The sequence below is a fragment of the Mus musculus genome, chromosome 2 (assembly GCF_000001635.26).
Source record: "Mus musculus strain C57BL/6J chromosome 2, GRCm38.p6 C57BL/6J".
Lineage (NCBI taxonomy): Eukaryota > Metazoa > Chordata > Mammalia > Rodentia > Muridae > Mus > Mus musculus.
The window spans coordinates 33535641-33555783 of NC_000068.7; the positions used below are offsets into that span (position 1 = coordinate 33535641).

Sequence of the window (20143 nt, forward strand, 5' to 3'; positions counted from 1 at the left end):
CTTGGCATGGATGTCTTTGACACTAGGTAATTTGAGGACCACTGATTTCCTCTGATGTGTAGATTATGTTCGCCATCAAACATGGGTGGTTTAAGGCCTTTGCTTTTCCAAGTCTCAGTCTCTCAGCCTCTCTTTTCCTCCCTCCCCACCTCCTTCTCGAATCCCCACTTGTGTATATGACACACGTGGTGATGTCTCAGAGGTCTAGACTGTTTTCCTCTATTCTTTCTCTCTGTGCTCCCCCATAGAAAATCTCCAAGGACTCAGCTACAGGTTTATTTCTTCTGTCCTCCCTCATTCAGATCAACGTCTCCAGGGAATTCTTTGATACAGTCCTTTGACTTTTTTGACTCCAGCATTCCTTCTTGGGTATTTCCTATACTCTCTATCTCTATTGGTTTTCTCTATTTGGCATTATTCTCATGTTCCCTCCAGTGTTTAGATGTGGTTTCTCTTAGTCCTTTGAACATATTTGAAATAGCTGATGTGCAGCCTTTCCCCATAAGCCCGACATCTGTGTTTTCATAGGAATGGCTTCAGTGGACGGAACGCTTCCTGTTTGCAGCCATATTTTCTTGTTTCTTCACATGTCTCAATTTTGTCATAGGAACTGGATATTTCCAATAATTGAATGTGACAACTCAGGAAATTCAGTCCCTCCTTCCTTTCCTGGTTGAGTATCTCGTGATTGCTTTTGGTCATTGACTGTTTAGAGTTTTGTGAGCTAACTCTGTGAAGTCTATACTCTTCATCACGCGTGGCCACTGATATCTCTTATGGTTAGCTTCGTGATCAACTAATAAGTGAACAAAAGTATTTTGAGATGCCTTGGAGCCATTAAAAGTCTCCAAGTCATTTTTAAACATTGATTGATTGATTGATTGATTGATTGATTGAATGTGTGTATGTGCATGTGGTGGCATGTATGTACATGTACAAGCACACCACAGAACACATGTAGAAGTTTGGAAGACAGTTTTCTGGAGTTGGTTTTCCCCTTCCACTGTGCATGTCCCAGGGACCAAACTCAGGCTGTCTGACTTGGAAGCAAGCACCTTTAGCTGCTGAGCCTTTGTACCAGCCCCAAGGTCTCTGAGTCTTTCAGAGGGGTTACATCTGTATGCACATTAACTATGCCGTCAATTCTCAAATGGTCAATGTACAACTCTACCTCACTGCCACACTCTGGTTGCAAAGAACTTCCATGGTAACTGGAGGCGAGAGCCTAAGCCCTCCGTGCATCTCTTTAGATCATGAGTACTGTATGCATGTAGCCATCTTTACTTCCTGGGACATGCCAAAGCCTTTTCATGCTCCCTTGAGTGACAAGAAACAAACACCAGTAAGTAGGGTTATCTGTGGAAAACCTCAACAGGTTCAATACGGACTACTCTCTGGGAAGAGGGCTTCGAAGATGCTCAGATTGCGTCTTCCCTTCCTAACGGCTACCGGGCTGTGGGTCTGCTCTCCAGTCGCAGCAGAGAGGCTGCTGAGGAGCTGAGGGGCACAGATGGGAGCAGAGAAGGTGAAAACTCAAATAAAGCTTGCTGTTCTTACCAAGAACTGGCTATTGCAACTCTTTCCCTTCTTAAACAAACATACCGCAGATTGCTACAATCCTTTGGTTAATTTCCAGACATCTGAAAAGGTTGTTTTTTTTGTTTTTTTTTCCTGACCTTCCCTCCTCCTACCAACCCAATGCTTTTCATTGCTTTTATGGAAGAAGGAATTTTCTCTGCCATTTTTGGTGATATAATCTCTTTTTTCTTAGGGGTACATAAAATAATAGGTTTGTTTGTGTAAATGTTGATGACATCTTAGACTAGATGAAATATGGTAAACTTCATTTGTATATATAGCTAACAGGAAAGTCAACAATAAGATATGCAAAATGGTAAAAGAGGACAATATAAATTAATATTTCCACCTTTGTGTTTATTATAGGAAAACGTTAGAGGTATTGATTAGCTCTTGACTTTGCTGTGCCAATCATTTATGTCAAAATTTATGGAGAGCTACTCAAAGCAATATCACCAGAATGTATAACTTTAAAAATAATTGTTGCCTGTGTGGGAGCACAGGTGCGTATGTGCAGGACACAGCATGAGAGCAGAAGTTAGGGGACAATTCCCAGAGTCAGTGCCCTCCCTCCACCATGGGATCTTGGGGTCAAACTCAGGTGCCCGTGTTCTCACAGATAACACTTTTACCTGGTGAGGCTCCTTTAGAATAGTGAAAGTAAAAATGAGCGATCGGCTCAGTAGAAAGCAGGGAAAATGTCAGGGGTGTGGTGCATGCCTTTCATCCCAGAAGTTGGGAAAGGACAGTAAGAAGTCCTGCCTTGGCTATGTAGCAAGCTTGAGAGCCTAGCTAAAAAATCAAATAAAGCCTGGATGTCTGTAACACTTTCATAAGATACAGCCCAGCATGGTGCAACATCTTTAATCCCAGCACTCAGGAGGCTGAGGCAGGAGGACATCTGTGAGTTCAAGGCCAGTTTGATATAGTGAGGTCCAGGTGGGCCAGGGCTATATAGAGAGACTCTGTTTCCAAACAAACAAACAAACAAACAAACAAACAAACTTCGTAAGACTACACAAACTAATGCAAAATTCTGGTAGACAACGTAGGATACATGCTTTTCATATAATGTTAAAATGTAACATAAGTAGAGATTGGGGAAATGATAAGTTAATTGCATTAAAGAGGGCGCTGTGCATGAACCAGAGCTCCTACTTCAGACAACCAAGTTCTTCTGAGACACACCAGAGAGACTCCACCACCTCAGATATTAGAATGCAACAGACTTCAAATGCCATTTTTAGAATAACCAGAGTGACTGAAAATAATGAGACAGAGGGCAGAGAATGAGCCAGGAAACCAGGAAGGAGCTAAGTTACAAGTTACAAGTAAGTTACAAGTTAGTTCAGTTAAAATAGCCCCTTGCAGGGCTGTGATTTTTAACATTTTGAAAGGATACAAGTTCAAGTTCAGAGACAGTAGACATGAAAGGAGCTGGAGAGATCCTCTGAGAGAGTCTCTGAAGGTAGCTTATAAACTTGTATGGAATAGACACCTCCTTCAGAAATCTAAAAAGAATTATCTTTGGGAAGAAATCAAAAAGTCCATGCAAAACAAAAGTCACTGACGTATTTGACCCAGGTAAAGGTAGAAGGAGAGAACTGATTCCACAGTGGTGTCCTGTGACCTGCGTTGTGGTCTGTAACTCTGCAATGTATACCACACATATACATTAATAATAGGTGGGAGATTTAAGATTTCATTTACAGTGGAGATGAAACCAACTGAATGTTCACAGAAGATACACAAGACCTAGCTATAAAACAAATTCTTTTGTTGATTTAATGAGATCTAATAAAAATAATCTCTAATAAAATCTAATAATAGTGTCTAAATAAGTGGGACATGGATATGATTGGAGAGGCACATTATTGCAGACAGTGAGGCTGCAGATGTGAATAGTGAAGTCAGATGGAATTCCAACCAAAGACACAGCAACGGCTTTTGCAGGAATTCGGACTAGGATGACAATACCTGCAGGATAAAAACCAAGAGGCTAGGCAACGTCTCAGCGGGTGAAGTGATTGGCACATGGGTAAGGGCTGGACTTTGATCTCTAGCACCCACATGCTGGTGCATGCCTGTAATTCTAGTATTCAGAAGATGAAGATGGGCACATCCCTGGGGTTCTCTAGCTAGCTAGCAAAGCTAAATCAGCAAGCTCTAGGTACAGTGAGAAACATCATCTTAAAAGAAAACCAAAGAAGTGTGGGAGAGAGGGCTCAGTGGTTAAGAGTACTGGCTGCTCTTCCAGCGGTCCTGAGTTCAATTCTCAGAAACCACATGTGGGCTCACAACCATCTGTAATGGGAGCTGATGCCCTCCTCTGGTGTGTCTGAAGACAGTGACAGTGTACTCATATACATAAAATAAACAAATCTTTAAAAAACAAAACAAAGCAAAAGAAACCGTAAGATGAATGGTTGGCCTTTATCTGTCACACACACATGAGCACATATACACACCTACACCCTCCTGACACTTAAAAAGCAAGAAGAGTCATAACAATGCCATTTTCTTAAGGATTTTTGTGATGCTGGAAGTTGAACCCAGAGTCTGGCATTTGCTAGGCAAGTCTTTGCTCCTGACTAACAGCCATGACAGTCTCAAGGAGCATCGAGGAAGAAGGGAGCATCATGCTCACCATGCAAACCTCACGGCATTTAGGAGACAGTGCGATCCTAGGTCATTTCTGCCAGCCCACAACCAGAAAGAGAAGCCTCCGACCACTGGGTAGCTGTCCTTGCAGGAGTCAGTGGAAGCTCCCCGTGGAGCAGCTATTTGTAGACCTGGCTTGTTTGCAGTGAGGTGATGGAAGAAAGAAGAGGATGAAAGTTCAGGGCAGGCGGCTTTAGAATTGAGTGCTGATGGTCTCCATCTACTTTGCTGGTCACAACCCACTTCCATGGCTACACTTGCTTACAATGGAGACAGGGAGAAAGAGTCAAGCTGAGACCCAGAGATAAAAGTCCACAGGCGGGATGAAGAGCTCCTCATCTGCGGATGTGGAGATCTGTGGAATGTGCTCACACACTCTCTTCCTAGCCTCTCATCCCCCTCTCTCCCTCTCCCTCCCCCCTGCCTTCTCTCCCCTCCCCATGTGGGTTAGAGGACTTCTGATGCTCCCCCAGTTGTGGTATGCTTGGGTGGGACACTACATGACACTAAAGGCAGCTGAAATGTTACGTGTATGTTTATGTGCACGATCCTTCTCAGTCCGTTAGCACTGAGCAATCGTGAGATGGTTTGTCCACGTGGATGGGTGTAGCCCTGGTTCATTCATTTCATCTGGAGAACAGCAGCCCACGTTGGAAGCAACAAGCCCTCAGGCCACGCATGGACTCTGACTGATAGACACAGATTTCTGATTTGTGGGACCTGCAAATGATTCTGGTATGAACAACTATGTGCATAACAGCAGACTATCTCAGGTGTATCTACCAAGGAGGGAAATCACTGGGCCCTGAGTGTATAGGGTGCCATGTGGTCCTCTTTCCAAATCTCTGATTTACTCTCCTATCAGCAAGAATCCCCATTTCCCCCCATCCTCACTAACATTTGGTACCACTGGATGTCAGATGCCACATTTGTGGGATGTAAGAAGGGACATTTTTGCTTGTCTATTTTTTTTTCTTTCCCACTTATTAGTGAAGCTGAGCATGTTTTCATTTTCTTATGGGAAATTCTCATTTTCTCCTCTTCATATTAGCTGTTCATATCTTATGCTCACTTTTCTATTAGTTGTTTGCCTTTGATATTACTGTGCTGAATATCTTTATGTAATCTGAATATTAACCTGTTTTTATGCTCCAAAAATGCCTTCTGCCACTTTGACTTTTAAAATTGAAGTAATAATAGCTCAAAGTTTATTTTAAAGTATATGTTATGTGCTATGAACTTATAGGATACTATTTAGTGTTTTAATTAAATTAATTTATTTATTGTGTGAGTGTGTGTGTGAACACAGACATGCCTGTCATGATGAGAGTGTGAAGGTTAGAGGACAACAGGCAGAAGTTGGTTTTGAGGCAGGGTCTCTCTTTTTTCTGATGCTGTGCTGTGTACTGCTGCTAAAGCTTCTAGCAGACTCTCCTGTCTCATAGGGGTCTAGTCCACAGCTTAAACTGCTGGTCACAATCTGTTTTAGTTACCTTTTCTATTGTGATAAAGACAAAACAAAGAAACAAACCAAAGCCTGACAGGAGGGTGAAGAGATGGCTAGCTGGTTGTAAGTGTGTACTGTTCTTGCAGAGATCCCAGCTGACAACTGTCTGTAACTCTATTTCCAGATGACCTGGTGTGCCTTCTTCTTGTTCATGGGCACTTGCACATACAGTGCATACAAACTCTTGTAGGCAGGCATAAACACACACACACACACACACACACACACACACACACACACACACACACACAGGCAGGGCCAAAGAACAAATCTTTAACATTTCCTGAGAAGGCTCCCAGCTCAAGGTTACAGCCCAACATTTTGTGGAGGCCACAGGGAGCTGAGAAAGTTGGTAACACTGTATCGACAGCCAGGAGACAGAGCAAAGAACTTCAGCTCCGTTTGCTTTCTTGTTTGTATACAGCCCAGGATGCTAGCCCAGGGACTGGTGCTGCCCATACTGACTTAACCTAATCAAGACAATCATCTCCGCAAACCCAATCAAGGCAACCCTCCAGCAGCTTCTCTCTTAGCTAAGTCTAGACCTCAATAATTTGACAGTTGTGATTAACCACACACAACCCAAGTTGGAGTTCTTAACAATATGGTGTTCATGAAAGACTGGATAACAGTAAGGAGTTTCTGAACTTGCAATAACCAGAAATTCACACAGCATCGAATGTGGAACAGGGGCAATGACATCTGTGTGCATGCATCAGGAGATGTCACTGCAGCCTGCGTTCTGAGCACACAACCTGTAATTGGTAATGGGGTTATGGCACACAAAGCCAGCAGCCGCTGCCCAACCAGCTCCACTCAGACTTCAGAGCACTGCATGTTATAAACTGCAATGGATACTACTATATATTTAAATTTTTCTGCTCTCATAGAAACACCATGGCTTAATTGTAGAAAACAACAACAACAAAAACCTAATATTTTTCCACTGTCCCACCTCAGCTCGTACCAACTTGATGTGTTCTGTTGGAATATTTGATTTTAAAATGTGCTGTTCAACTTGCCGATGCGTTTTATAAAGGAATTGTTCGATGGGTATTGGCTGGGATTAGGAGAGCACTTCCAGCACTTTTTCAAGTGGCCCTAATGATACAACTGTCATTATTCAATTCATATTTATGTGAAGTGGTGGTCATTATTATAAAATCTAAATATCAATCAACTCTGAAAAACTTTGTTCTTCTATGCCCTGTGATATCAATATTCAGCCAAGATCGAATTCTTATGTAAAAATAATCAAACAAATCCAACTCATTAAGTATGCAAATCGGCTCATTTAAAATGTCATATGTAACTTTAGAAATGTTTTTAAATGAATTTCTTCATGACTTATTATGAGGAAATGTCTGATTTGTAGGTGTGTTTTATATACTGACATATCTGGGGTCATGAGAAAAGTTCCATTAGTGGGAACTTTTGAACAAACCTAATTCCTCCCTGGTGTTAAGTTACCAGGTGGGTTAGGGAGAGGAACGCGAGCGGCCTCTATAGGCCAAAACAGTTAATGCAGCTGACTCTTCAAGCTTCATTAATACTAGCAAGAAAAACCAGGGCTTCCAGAGGCTTCATAAAGGCAGACAATGTGCAGAAATGATACATCCAAAGTCCACAGGATCGGCAAATCCAGGACTGTCCACTCTCTGCTCTCAACCATATGCCAGGGGGAAATTTTGGGTCATTAGAAATCCTTCAAAGTGACTCAAACTGGACTTCTCTTTTTACTGCACCCTCCCCCCTCCCCCCACTACCCCACAAGTCCATGACACTCTGAGAAGTGTCCTTCCATCAAGCACACAAAGCTATGGTGACCAAGGGATGGCGCCAGGCCTTTCTGCTGCCTTCCCTGGTATTTTTCATGGTGTATCCTTTCTGTCAAAGCGTCCATGTTTTTAAGATTCAACAGTTTTTCAGGGCTCTGCAGCAGCCGTAGCGCTGTTGTTTGCTTGCCCGTCTCGAGGCTTCAGAGATGTGCTCATAGAGACGGGCCCTGACTTGACCAACTTGCTCTCCCCAGCTGGTGAATAAATTGAAGGGTGAACACATACAGGGAGTGAATGAATGAATGGTAATGGAGACAGAGATAGGAAAGCAGGCTATGAAGTCGGGTAGGATGCAGCGCCTGTAACCATAGCAACGGTGATGCTGCTGAGTGATAGAGCTAGGAAGATGGTAACCATGGTAACCCTGGTGTTGAGGTGTTGTTTAGACCGACAGGCCCTCAGCTGCCCTTGTCCACGCCAAATCTGACCTGTTTACTCTCCTGACAAGATAATGACCACAATTAGTAGCCACTGTTCCAACACACTGGGATTGTGTGGCCCATGAGACTCAGTAATTCCTGCAGCTGGGAGGGCACAGAACCTGCTTGGATGTGAGTGCGTGTGGTGGGAAGAGAAGCAGGGTGGAGAGCAAATGGGTATAGGGTGTGGCTTTCGCAAAGGTTGAAGATTGCAAGAGAGGGTGTGCAGTAGGTGCGTGGATACGTTACCCTCAGTGGAACAGTCCCATACGTGTGCAAACCTCACGGTCAGACATATAGGAAATAGGGTGTGTGTAATGCGGGGTGCGGCGGCTTGTGTGGTCGCAGTGCCGGCTCTCTCTCTCTCTCTCCTTCCCCCCCCCTGTGCGCGCTCGCTCCCACCCCCGGCTGTCGGTACAGGGGGCTTGGAGGGGGTGCTCCGTCCCATCCATCACCCGGAGCGCATAGAGCCGGGCGGATATGGCGGTGTCACGGGCGCCCCGGCTCGCAGATCTTATCCTGTTCATTTCCGCCCGAGCCGAGCCCGCCCGCGCCGGCTCCCTGAAGGCTCCATCCATCACTGGGGGAGGGGGTACGGGGGGGGGGCGCGGGGAGAGGGACGGCGGGATGCGGAGCCGTAGGGCGGACACCCGAGAAAGGCATGGGACGATAAGTCGGGCGCTGGGGACAGGGCTCTAGAGACGGGTGCGGAGCTCAGTGCCCGCAGCCGGACCCCGCGGGGTGACCTTGTCCGCTGCCCCGGAGGGAGGCCTTATTTCATTTCCCCGCGCTGCTGAGGTTTCTGCGAAGTGTCTCTCTCACCTCTTTAAATTTTATGGCGCTTGGCCCGTGGCCGCCGGGCTCCGCCCCGGGGAGGAAGCGGGTGCCTGGGTGGAGAGGCTCCGCAGGCCGAGGGGTGGCCCCACCAGGCAGGGCGTGGGTCAGGCGCGGGTCCCAGGGCCTCCCGGTTGTCTGGACCCTAAGGCCGGGCTTCCCTGAGCTCCTTGGCCAGGACACGCCCCTTTCTCTGGGCTTCTTCCCCACCGCACCCCTTCCTCCTGCTCCGGGAGTGTTGGGATGTGCGGTGGGACCCGGATCGTGGAAAAGGGAGCAGGTGGGGTCAAGGGGAAGCCAGTCTTAGAGTCCCAGGGGACACTAGCCTCCTGGAGGCTTCTGCTGGTAGCGTGGTGTCCCAAGGTCTGAATCACCGTCGGCACCGGGCCCGCCAGGCATCATAGAGAGGCTGTGGGTGTTCAGGGTGGTACCTGATTGGAAACCAGGAGACTCTAGAAAGAGTGAGTCTCTAGGTAGGCCTCAGCTATTCCCTGAAAAGTCTGTAGTGTCTGCTGCCCAAGATAGACAGGAGGCTGTATAGCCTTAGAGGGCCTCTGACGTCGGAGGTGGTGGTGGTGGTAATGGTGGTGGTGGTGGTGGTGAGCTAGAGAAAACAGAAGACATGTGTGAACAGCGGAGCGGTTTGAAGGGGGAAAGTGTGAACAGAAGACAGGGATTGACGGGAGGGGTGTAGAGTGCAGAGGGGACGGGGGTGGGGGGGGGAGAAAAGTGTGAATAGCGAGGGGACTTGAGGGGGAGGAGTGTAAAGAGTAGAGGGAGGATGGGGGAGGGGTATGAACGGAGGGGACTGAAGAGCAGAGGGGACAAGAGGGGCCAGAGTAGGAGGGAAAGAAAGGCCTGAGGGGAGGGGTGTAGAGTGGAGAGGGCCTGAAGATGAAGGGTGTGGGTAGTAAAGGGGGTTGGGGCACTGGTAAGTGAAGCAGAGAAGTGGGTGTATGAGGGTTCAGGGTGCCCTTAGCTGAGTGTCTACAGGGACTGGACTGTCACATTTGTTCACCCCGGGGGACCTGGGAAGTGCGGTCCCAGGATTGCCCGCCCCCATTCCAGGGGAGTTGGGACCAGCACACAGTTCTTTTTTTTTTTTTTTTTTTAATATATTATATTATTATTTATTATATGTACACTGTATTATAAGTACACTGTAGCTGTCTTCAGACACTCCAGAAGAGGGCGTCAGATCTTGTTACAGATGGCTGTGAGCCACCATGTGGTTGCTGGGATTTGAACTCTGGACCTTCGGAAGAACAGTCGGGTGCTCTTACCCACTGAGCCATCTCACCAGCCCCAGCACACAGTTCTTAGATCTGTGGCCACCGACTTGATCCCTCCACAGTTTGTACCAGCTCATCCGGAGCAGGCTCACACAGCTGAGCAGTCGCCTTCACAGTTTGTGACATGCATGGAACCAGAACCAGGAAACCAGACCCTCAGCCCAGGGGATGAGGGGATCAGGGTGGCTGAGATGTGTTCTGCAGAGGCTGTGAGACACGGGGTGTGGAGGTGTGGGGTGGGGGTGGTGTAGAGGCAGGCCACAGCTGGAAATGGCCACTTGGTTGGAGGTTGCTGGAAACCTCAAGGGTGGAATGAGGCTCTGGAACATTTCTCTCTCTCTCTCTCTCTCTCTCTCTCTCTCTCTCTCTCTCTCTCTCTCCAGGGAGCTCAAACATTGCCATATTGTTAGGAGCAGTTGGTCACATCCTTGTGACCCAGCAAGTGTCAGCCACTCTGGCACAGCCTCATGTTCCACTTCTCACCCTGGCTTTTGGAGTCCCGTCGGGCTGATGCCGCAGTCTTTATCACAAGAGACTATCTTTTGCCAAGTCCTATCTATCCACCCTTGTACACGTCCTTTGCATCTGTCACCTCCTCTTTTCTGTCCTCCTGGATCCTGTGGTCCTTCCTTTGTATTACTGCGTAGTACTCCCTCCTGGGGTCTCTAACTTCATGTTCTGATGACAATAGAGCCTGGCCAGCTCCCTAGAACATTTTAAATGTTGTCCACTGTGCCTAGGCTAAAGCTGAAACTCGCAGCTTATTCAAGGCTGTCTTCTGCTTGCCTGCCTTACTACAGAGAATAGGCCAGTTCATGCCTTCTGAGACTACCTCACTGTGGTTCCCTCTCCCTCAAGGGCTCTTCCTCCCTCTCTGACAGGCTAACTCCTCATTGCCCACCCTTCTCGGTCCTGCTCAAATGCCCCTGACTGCTGATGGCACCAGTTCTTCTGTGCTCTGTGGCCTCAGTGGCCCCTTATCTCTGCTAGGTTTTGTCTTGCGCTAGACAGCTTTTTTCCCAATGGCTGGAGACAGGGAAATGCCCCTAACAGGAACCTTAAGATGTGGATAGAGGGGTGAGAAGACTTACTGAATGAAAAGGGAATCTGGTGCCCAGCGGCCCAGCACCAGGGAGACTGCAGCCTGCTTCTGGCCTCTCCTGCGTCTGTGTCTCTAGATGAGTGGAAAGCGGCTAGTGATGGGTGTGGGGGCTGTGTTCTTCTGAGTGCCCTGATACTGGCTTCAAGGTCTGTGGGACAGCCACCTGGAAATGAGGACTCAAGATTCAGGAATGTTCCACTTACTGCTTGTGGCTTTTGCATCTCATCTCAGAGGAGGACTGGTTGTCATGGAAACCGGGGTGCAAGAAGTGCCAGCTGGCTTCTTCCCAGGGTGGGAGGCTCACGCTGAGCAGGCTGCACAGCAGACTGGCTGAGCCCGTGTGGAGGGCACCTGGTGCTCAATGACTTTTGGCTGAGCTGAGACTCCTCATTCCATCCCCACAGGAATGTGAGGGCCCATCTCTGACCAAGCTGCAGCCCCCCCCTCAGCCCCCACCTCCCTGCTCTGAACCTCTCAGACTCTGCAGCGCCTGGGCTCCAGTGCTCGCCAGGCTTCCGGTTGGCCTGCTGCAGCAGGAGCTTTGATCAGTTTGCTTCTTTCTAAAATGGGGTTAACAGATGCAGCCTCAATATCAATTTTTGAGGAGATGATAGCTCTACAACCAAAATACAACAGTATGGTGCATGAATGACAAAAGGCAGAGCGAGATGAGACACTCTCAATAACCTCTGGAGCCTGCTAGAAAGGAAGGGGAGTCTTTAAAGACTAAGTGACCCCAGCCAAACCAACCCACCAACCAACCAAAACAACGCTACAAACCTCAGTGTGATGGTTGGCTTTTTTACTCTCAACTGGCTATGACCTAGGATCAACTGAGAAGAGATCCTCACTTGAGGAATTGTCTAAATCACTTGGCCTGGGGACATGACTCTGGGAGATTTGTCTTAAGTTAATTGACATAGGAAGACCAAGCCCATTATGGGCGGCACTATTCCCTACTCAGGTGGTCCTGAACTCTATGAGGCTGAAGGCCAGATGAGAGCAAACAGATAGTGAGGGTCCATGTGTGGTTAATGTAGTTATTCTTTCTCTGCTCCTGACTGTGTGTGTGATACCCTGAGTTCCTACCTGATTTACTCTCAACAATGGAATGTAACCTGGAATTATAAGCCCAGTTAATCCTTACCTCCTTTAAGCTGATTTTTGTCACTGAATTTTATCATAGCAACAGAAACCAAACTAAGACACATGGCAAGAATTGGAATTTAAGCATGGAGTGGTAGCAGACTGTAATCAGGAAAGTCAAGCCAAAGGTTACAATGAGCTCTGAGATGGGCAATTTGAATATCATCCAGAGGCTGGGTAAGAGGGGTGGACTTGAGACTTGAGCCTGAGTCTCTAAAGGTGGCTTAAGGCATCCAGGTCGGTAGCAGTTCCAGCCCCACAGTAGCAGCTAGAAATGCCTCAGAGTGTGCTTCCAGTATCAACCTTCAAAATGTCCACAGCCTGACCACCCACAAAGGAAGGGTACACAGTCAGTGGTTGCCAAACTACAAAGAAAGGAGCCACGGAGAGGGGCAGCAAGGCAGCAATAGCCTTAGGCACCCTTTACTACTTAGGCAGCAGGAATGACCAAATCTCAAATAGAAGACCAAGTATAAAATGCTTGAAACACACTCCTGCAAACACACACAAATTAAGAAAATGCACCCAAGTACGAGTAAGTGAGAATACTGGAAAGTACCTTGCATATAACTTGTGCAAATGAACACTGTCACTGACAGAGTAAGCATCTCTTCAGGGCTGAGGGGACAGCTCCATGGATAAAAAATGCTCGGGACACAAGCCCGACCTCCTGAGTCCAGAATCTCAGAACCCACATGAAAGATGGACTCAGTGCCTCGGAGGTGAAGGAATTGTCATGAAAGCATGTCATGAACTGCACCGGGGTTCAGTTCCCTAGGACCTAGTTAACTACTGTGTGGGTGTGGCAATCCCCCTGCAATTCTAACCAGAAAACAGTGATGGGACCCTCTGCAGTTAGGTTTTTGGTTTGTTTGTTTATTTTCAAATTCGATAAAAGCTAAGGAAGAGGAAATTTCAATTGAAAAAAAAAAACCACAAAAACACCTCTATCACTTTGGCCTGGAGGCAAATCTGAGGGGTGTCTTTTGATGATTGATGTGGGCGGGCTCAGCCTACTGTGGGGAGGAACCACCCTGGGCAGGTGGATTGTATAAGAAAGCAGGCTGAGCAAGCCATGAAGCAAACGCCACTAAGCAGCCATCTTTCATGGTTTCTGCTTCAGTTCCTGCCTTCAGCTTCCTGCTCTGACTTCCCTTCATGATGTAAGCTGTAAGATCAAATGAAACTGAAGAGGTGGCTCAGCTGTTAAGAGCATTGGCTACTCTTCCAGAGGACCCAAGTTCAATTCCCAGCACCTATGTGGCAGCTCATAGCTATCCGTAACTCCTGTTCCAAGGAATCCAATACCCTCATATAGACATAAACGCAGGCAAAACACCAATGCACATGAAGTAAAAATAAATAAATTTAAAAAATAAAAAGAATAGAAATCAAATAAAAAAGAAAAAAATCAAATAAAACCTGTTCCTCCTCAAATTGCTTTTGGTCATGATGTTTATTGCAGCAACAGAAAACAAACTTACGACAGACCCCTATCCCCACCCACAGCAAGCTGCTAGGGAGACAAGCCATATTGTCAGCATGCTTTATTGAATAGAAGACGAGTGATCGAGGTTGATTTTGATACCAATTTTGCACCTCCCACATGCCCTGCAAATCCAGAAACATGTGCCCACACACATGTAAACATGTATGCACGTGAAGACACATTGCACACATGAAACTGGAAAAATAAAACAGAAGTTGGACACAGCAGCACAAGCATTTTGTGCTAGTACCGTATTCCCAGGGAAACTCACTGACCAGTTAGCCTGACTTACACAGTGGCAAAGAGACCCTGTCTCGGACAAGGTAGAAAAAGTACCAACACCTGAACCTGAACGTGATCCTCAGCCTCCACACAGGTAGAGCAGTATATGCACATTTGCACCCCAAACAGGAACAAGTGTACACACACACACACACACACACACACACACACACACACATACACACAGAATCTAATCAGATAGGTTCAATAGATTGTATACAGCTGAAGATACAATCTAGAACTGGAAAGTAGATATGTAAAAATTACCCAGAACACAAAACAGACAGCTAAGGGGAGGGACGGAGGGTGTCGGCTGACGTAGCAGGATGAGAAGAGAATGAACGGTTATCCAACAAGACCCATCAGGAAAAGGTCAGAGTGACGGGTGTGAAATCTGCTGGCTCATGAAACATTTCACAACATAAGAGATTTGAATTCACATCTGGATGCATTGTAATCAGCTTACAGAGCACCAAAAATAAGTAGACCATTAGAGCTGGGCCTGGAGGTACGCACTGTAGTCTTTTCATTTTGGGGTTAAAGACAGGAGGATCAGGAATTCAAGGTTCCCCTTGGCTATATAACAAGTTTAAGGCCAGCATCGGATATATGAAGTTATGAAATCTGTCTCTCCCCTCCCTACCCCGAGACCCAAAAACAATCAGCCAGAGAAAAGAAAAAGTTGAGGACAAAGCAATGACATTGGAATGACAGATGAGGCATCCACAGCTACCACAGGATTCTGCAGGGAAGCCCAGGCCAGAGAGATGCCTCAGTGCTTAAGAGCTCTTGCTGCTCAAGAGGACCAGAGCTCAGTTCCAGCGTACACAGGCAGCTCACCACCACCTGTAACTCCAGCTCAGGGGATCCGATGGCCTTTTCTGGCCTCTACAGGCACTGCACTCACACATACACACCCAAACATAGGGATGTATGCATAGCTACATAATATATGATAAAAATAAAGTATTTTAAAAAAGAAATCAGAAGTTATCTCTAAAGGCATCTCAACTATCAAAATAATGTGAATGAGATAAGACATTCAGCAATGATTATTTATTTATTTATTTATTTATTTATTTATTTATTTATTTATTTTGTTTTTCAAGACAGGGTTTCTCTTTGTAGCCTTAGCTGTCCTGGAACTCACTCTGTAGACCAGGCTGGCCTCGAACTCAGAAATCTGCCTTCCTCTGCCTCCCAAGTGCTGGATTAAAGGCCTGCGCCACCATGCCCAGTTTATAAAAGTTTTAGTATCAGGAAGATGTAACAATGTAGCCAATAAAGTAACCTCAAAACATGCAGAGCACTGATGGGCAGGAGTAGTGAGATGGGGAGACCCATGACCATCACAGGTCTCAATCTACCTCTTCAGATTGTTGCTACTCCAAGCAGAGGAGAAATGGAAACATTGAAGTTTTAAATTACACAATAAACTTCCACTTGCTAAGGCAAATTGCTAGGGGTTCTAAAGGCTTAAATGCAACAGTTGGGAAAGTAAGTCTTTGCAGGCACAAGTGGGATCAGTGTAAGCACACAAGAACACAGTGGACTTGTGTTTTACATATCAAAATGTAATATGGACCCAGTGAAGCAACTGAGCGGGTGAAAACACTTGCTGCCAAATGCCATGGCCTGGTCTCATGTTCTCCTCCGATCTCCACAGTCCCACCAGGACATCACCCATCATGCACTCACAAACCCGCAAATGCATAAATGTAAAAAAAAAATCCAATTCATACGTTTGCAAATGAGAAGAGTATCATCATGGAAAATGTCAATGTACTTGGAACTGAGTGAACACCCTGTGTGTCAGAACTGAGAGCCTTCGATGCTGGCGCTTGGGCTGATGAACCGTAATTTGACAAGTTACCCATGGAGCGTGAGACATTGCTAAATGAAAGACCCAGTAGCAACAAAACCTACAGCAGTAGAAGGCCTCAGAAATCAATTTTAAAAATAAAGATAAAAAAAGAGCCAAGGGTGGTGGTGTAGGACCTCAGCGCCTGGCAGTCATGAGCAACAGGTCTCTCTGTAGTGTAAGACCAGCCTGACCTATATAGCATGCTTCAGACTAGCCAGGACTAAATAGTGATACCTTGCATCAAAAAAAAAAATCCATAAATCCAAACATTTTTGTCTTTTAAAAGTTGAATAAAATACATAAGCATCTGGCAGAGTGTATATAGAATGTACAGGAACAAAGAATAAGCAATATAATTCTAAGTATAAATATTATTAAATATAACAAGAAAATATCCAGCAGGGCTGGTGAGATGGCTCAGCGGTTAAGAGCGCCGACTGCTCTTCCAAAGGTCCTGAGTTCAAATCCCAGCAACCACATGGTGGCTCATAACCATCCATAACGAAATCTGATGCCCTCTTCTGGAGTGTCTGAAGACAGCTACAGTGTAATTATACATAATAAATAAATAAATATTTAAAAAAAGAAAATATCCAGCATAGCTTTGTATTAATGGCTCTGTGAACAGATAAAATGGACAAATTCCTTGAAATATACAACTTATTCAAGAAACAAACAAAGGGCTGGATGAAGAGGAAACAAATCCTGCCGCCCATAGCTTTTCTCAAAACGTCTCACCGAGAACAGGCTGAGCTTAGATGATCTGAAATGTCCGTGCCCCAGAACTACAAAATAATAGCAACAGCGTTGTTAATCATCACACATTTTTCAAAGTCCTCATCTTGCTAAGAGTAAAAGAAAAATCTAACTTGCAAAATTTACTACTTAGCCAGTAATCAGTAAAAAGCTTTCTTTCTCCTTACCAGAACCAGACCGGTGTCCCAGCCAGTGGTCTCCGTGTCAGCACCTCACTGCAACTTCTGACCAGAGTGCTTAAGAACAGAAGAAAAGAAAGAGAAAAAAACTCCAGGCTGCAGAATTGCCTACATATAAAAATCCAAAATAATTGAACAGGCTGACCAATCTGAATTAATTAGATTATCAAGGTGGCAGGTTATCAGATCACCATTCAGACTTAAAAAAAAGATTATTTCATGTGTATGCCAGGAGCATGTGTATGTGCAACGCATGTGCATGCAGTACCTGAAGAGACCAGAAGAGGGCGTTGGATCTCCCGGAACTAGAGGTACAAGCGAGTGGGTGTCATCTGATAGGAATGCTGGGGACCAAATGGGTCCTCTGCAAGAGCAGCAGACAGCAAAGTTCTTAAACATCGAGCCATCTCTCCAGCACCCAGCATTCAAGCTTCAATTGCTTTTCTCCATAGTTGCCTACAAAAAGGTAAAATTGAAAGGAAATCTAAATATACGTCCAGTTCGAGAAGTGTAGAAAATGATTCAACCTTACTGAAAACTAGCAAGGAAGACGCAGGGATATCAGTTATGACTTATCAACTCTCCGCAGAGTACATAAAATAATCACAATCCCAACCAAAACTTTAAAATTATTTTTTAATGAATTATAAAACCCATATAGAAAATCCGAAGGCCAGTTGAGTGGTGCTCCCCCTGGATGAGGGGGAGGACCCGCTCTGGATGTGCTCAGACGTGCTCTGTACATTAGGGACTGGCAGTGGTTAAGGCTGCAGTGCCACTCACTGGCCTAGAGTGAGCAAGTCCCTGGGTCCGTCCCGCAGAGCACACAAACAAACAAAGCAGCATGTTGTTGTCATAAGGTCAGAGATGCAGAACACTGTGGCCACAATACACCGCAGGCATGGAAACCTGGCATAGGATGGTCTGAGATTTCAGATCAGTGTGGTGGGATAATTGTATCCATAAGAAAAAAAATGAAGCCGGGCGTGGTGGTGCACACCTTTAATCCCAGCACTCGGGAGGCAGAGGCAGGTGGATTTCTGAGTTCAAGGTTTTCCAAAATAGGGTTTCTCTGTGCAGAAACTGCCCTGGAACTCTGTAGACCAGTTTGCCTTGAACTCCAAGAACTGCCTGCCTCTGTCTCCTCCAAGTGCTGGGATTAAAGGTGTGTGCCACCACCACCTGGTCTAGCTCAAGAATTTTATATTTATTTATGTACTTATTGATTGGTTGATTGTGGATGTATGTGTGGTGGTGGTGGTGTGTGTGTGTGTGTGTGCGTGTGTGAATAGTCTGTGCATGTGTGCGTGTGTGAATAGTCTGTGCATGTGTGTCTGTGTGTGGTATGTGTGTGGTGTGTGTGTGTATGTGTGTGGTATGGTGTGTATCTGTGTCTGTGTGTATGATATATGTGTGGTATGTGTGTCTCTCTGTGTGTGGTATGTGTATCAGTGTGTGTGATTGTGTGTCTGTGTGTGTGATATGGGTGGTGTTATGGTGTGGGTGTGTGGTGTATATGATCTCTGTGTGTGTCTGTATGTGTTTGTGTGGTGTGTTAGAATAAATGGGAAAAGACAAATGGAAGAAAATTTAACAAGATCCATGAATAATCCACAGGAAGGGACACTGGTGTAGAACACAGGTGTGCAAAGCTGCTCAAACTCAGGTGTATAAGCCACTCACATTATTTAGGTCAAGTCAAATTCAAAATGTCAAGGGTCATGGTGGCTCAGTTTTGACAGCACTTGTTGCTCTTGGGGGACCTGACTACCATTGCCAGCATCCAGGGATCTGACACGTTCTGGACTCTGTGGACACCTGCACTCACAAGTGCACACGATTCATACAATTAAAAAATAAAAATAAATCTTAGAAAAAGACAGAACAAACCCTACCTCATCAAGGCTGCCAACACAGGAAGGAGTGTGTGCTGCTGGTGGAAAGCTTTGGTTTCGTCTCATAAACTTGACCCTGTGCCTTGTCCTGGCACTGAGGTGGCACCCTCCCGGGTGGCATGCTGGAAGGCTCTGCCACTCACCTGAGGACCTGTGCAGACAGGGAGACTCACTGCAGCACAGCTCCTTCCAGTGAGGAACTGCAAACAGCTCAGATGTGCTCATCAGGAGAGTGAAGGCACCAACGTCACACAGCCAATGAATACCCAGCCAGGGCACTGCCATTGCAGGTGGGTCTTGGAAGCCATAAGGGTGGAGTATGGCCAAGCATGACCTTGATCCCTCATTTATCCCTCTTTTGCCCCCTGAGATCTAGGATTGTAGGCATCTATTGCCATGCCCTGATAAAAACAGGTTTCTTCTTTAACGTCCACTGAGGGCCAGTGACCTGGCTCACTGGGTAAAGGGTGGCTGCCAAGCCTGATGACTTGAGTTCGATCCCCGGACTTCAGGTGGTAGAAGGAGAGCCAACTCCTTCACCTCCTGAAAGTTATCCCCTGACCTCCATAGCTATACTGTGGCACACCCCGGCACAAACACAGGTGCCTACAAAGTAAACACGATCATGAAATATACACATGAAGAAACTGAGCGCTGACAGACTGGTTCATGTCTGACCGCAGCACTCCAGAGACAGGCCTTAAGGCCAGCCTGGACTACATTGTTCAAATCTGTCTTAAACAAACAAACAAAACCAAAGAAACATCTGGAGTCTGTGTATTATAGCATCATCTATACAAAACTCAAAACCAACGGTGACTGAGCCACATATCAATCAGTTTAAGTGATCAGGAAGTTGGTTTCCCCACCCCCATTCATAGCTTTAAAGAAAACTTTAATGGATTCTTTGTGGATTTCACATCATGCACTCCAGTCCCACTCATCTCCCTGTCCCCCCTCATATCCACCCTTCACCCTGCAACCTCCCTCCAAACAACACACTCACACACACACACACACACACACACACACACACACACACACACACACACCACCACCACCACCACCACCACCACCAACAACAACAACAAAGAAAGCATAAAAAAAAATCTCATCATGGAAGCTGTGGTGTCACTGTATATCCCTCTGTCCACACATCTTCATTTGCAAATGTTCACTGCAGTGAGTCATTGGTCGTGTTTGAGATCTCTGGCATCTGTCACGCCATCCATACTGGATCCTCATCAGGACTCCTCCCAGTTATCCTGTCGTCGCCCGTGTCATGGAGATCCTGCAGCTTT

At 46.1% G+C, this 20143-nt stretch overlaps 2 long non-coding RNA genes across 2 annotated transcripts in view; both read right to left on the minus strand.

Annotated features, from left to right (window-relative positions):
• Positions 1-9357, minus strand: part of Gm33642 — a 32708-nt gene extending 23351 nt beyond the window's left edge. The window contains exon 1 of the long non-coding RNA XR_374261.3: positions 8826-9357. This is a non-coding gene — a long non-coding RNA (predicted gene, 33642). The remainder of the gene's footprint in view (positions 1-8825) is intronic.
• A 7285-nt stretch (positions 9358-16642) lies between these two features.
• Positions 16643-19871, minus strand: Gm39789. Its single transcript, XR_866135.1, has 4 exons — positions 18843-19871; positions 17216-17403; positions 16936-17004; positions 16643-16797 (listed from the first exon to the last, which is right to left on the minus strand). It is a non-coding gene; the product is annotated as a predicted gene, 39789 (long non-coding RNA).
• Positions 19872-20143: the final 272 nt, after the last annotated feature.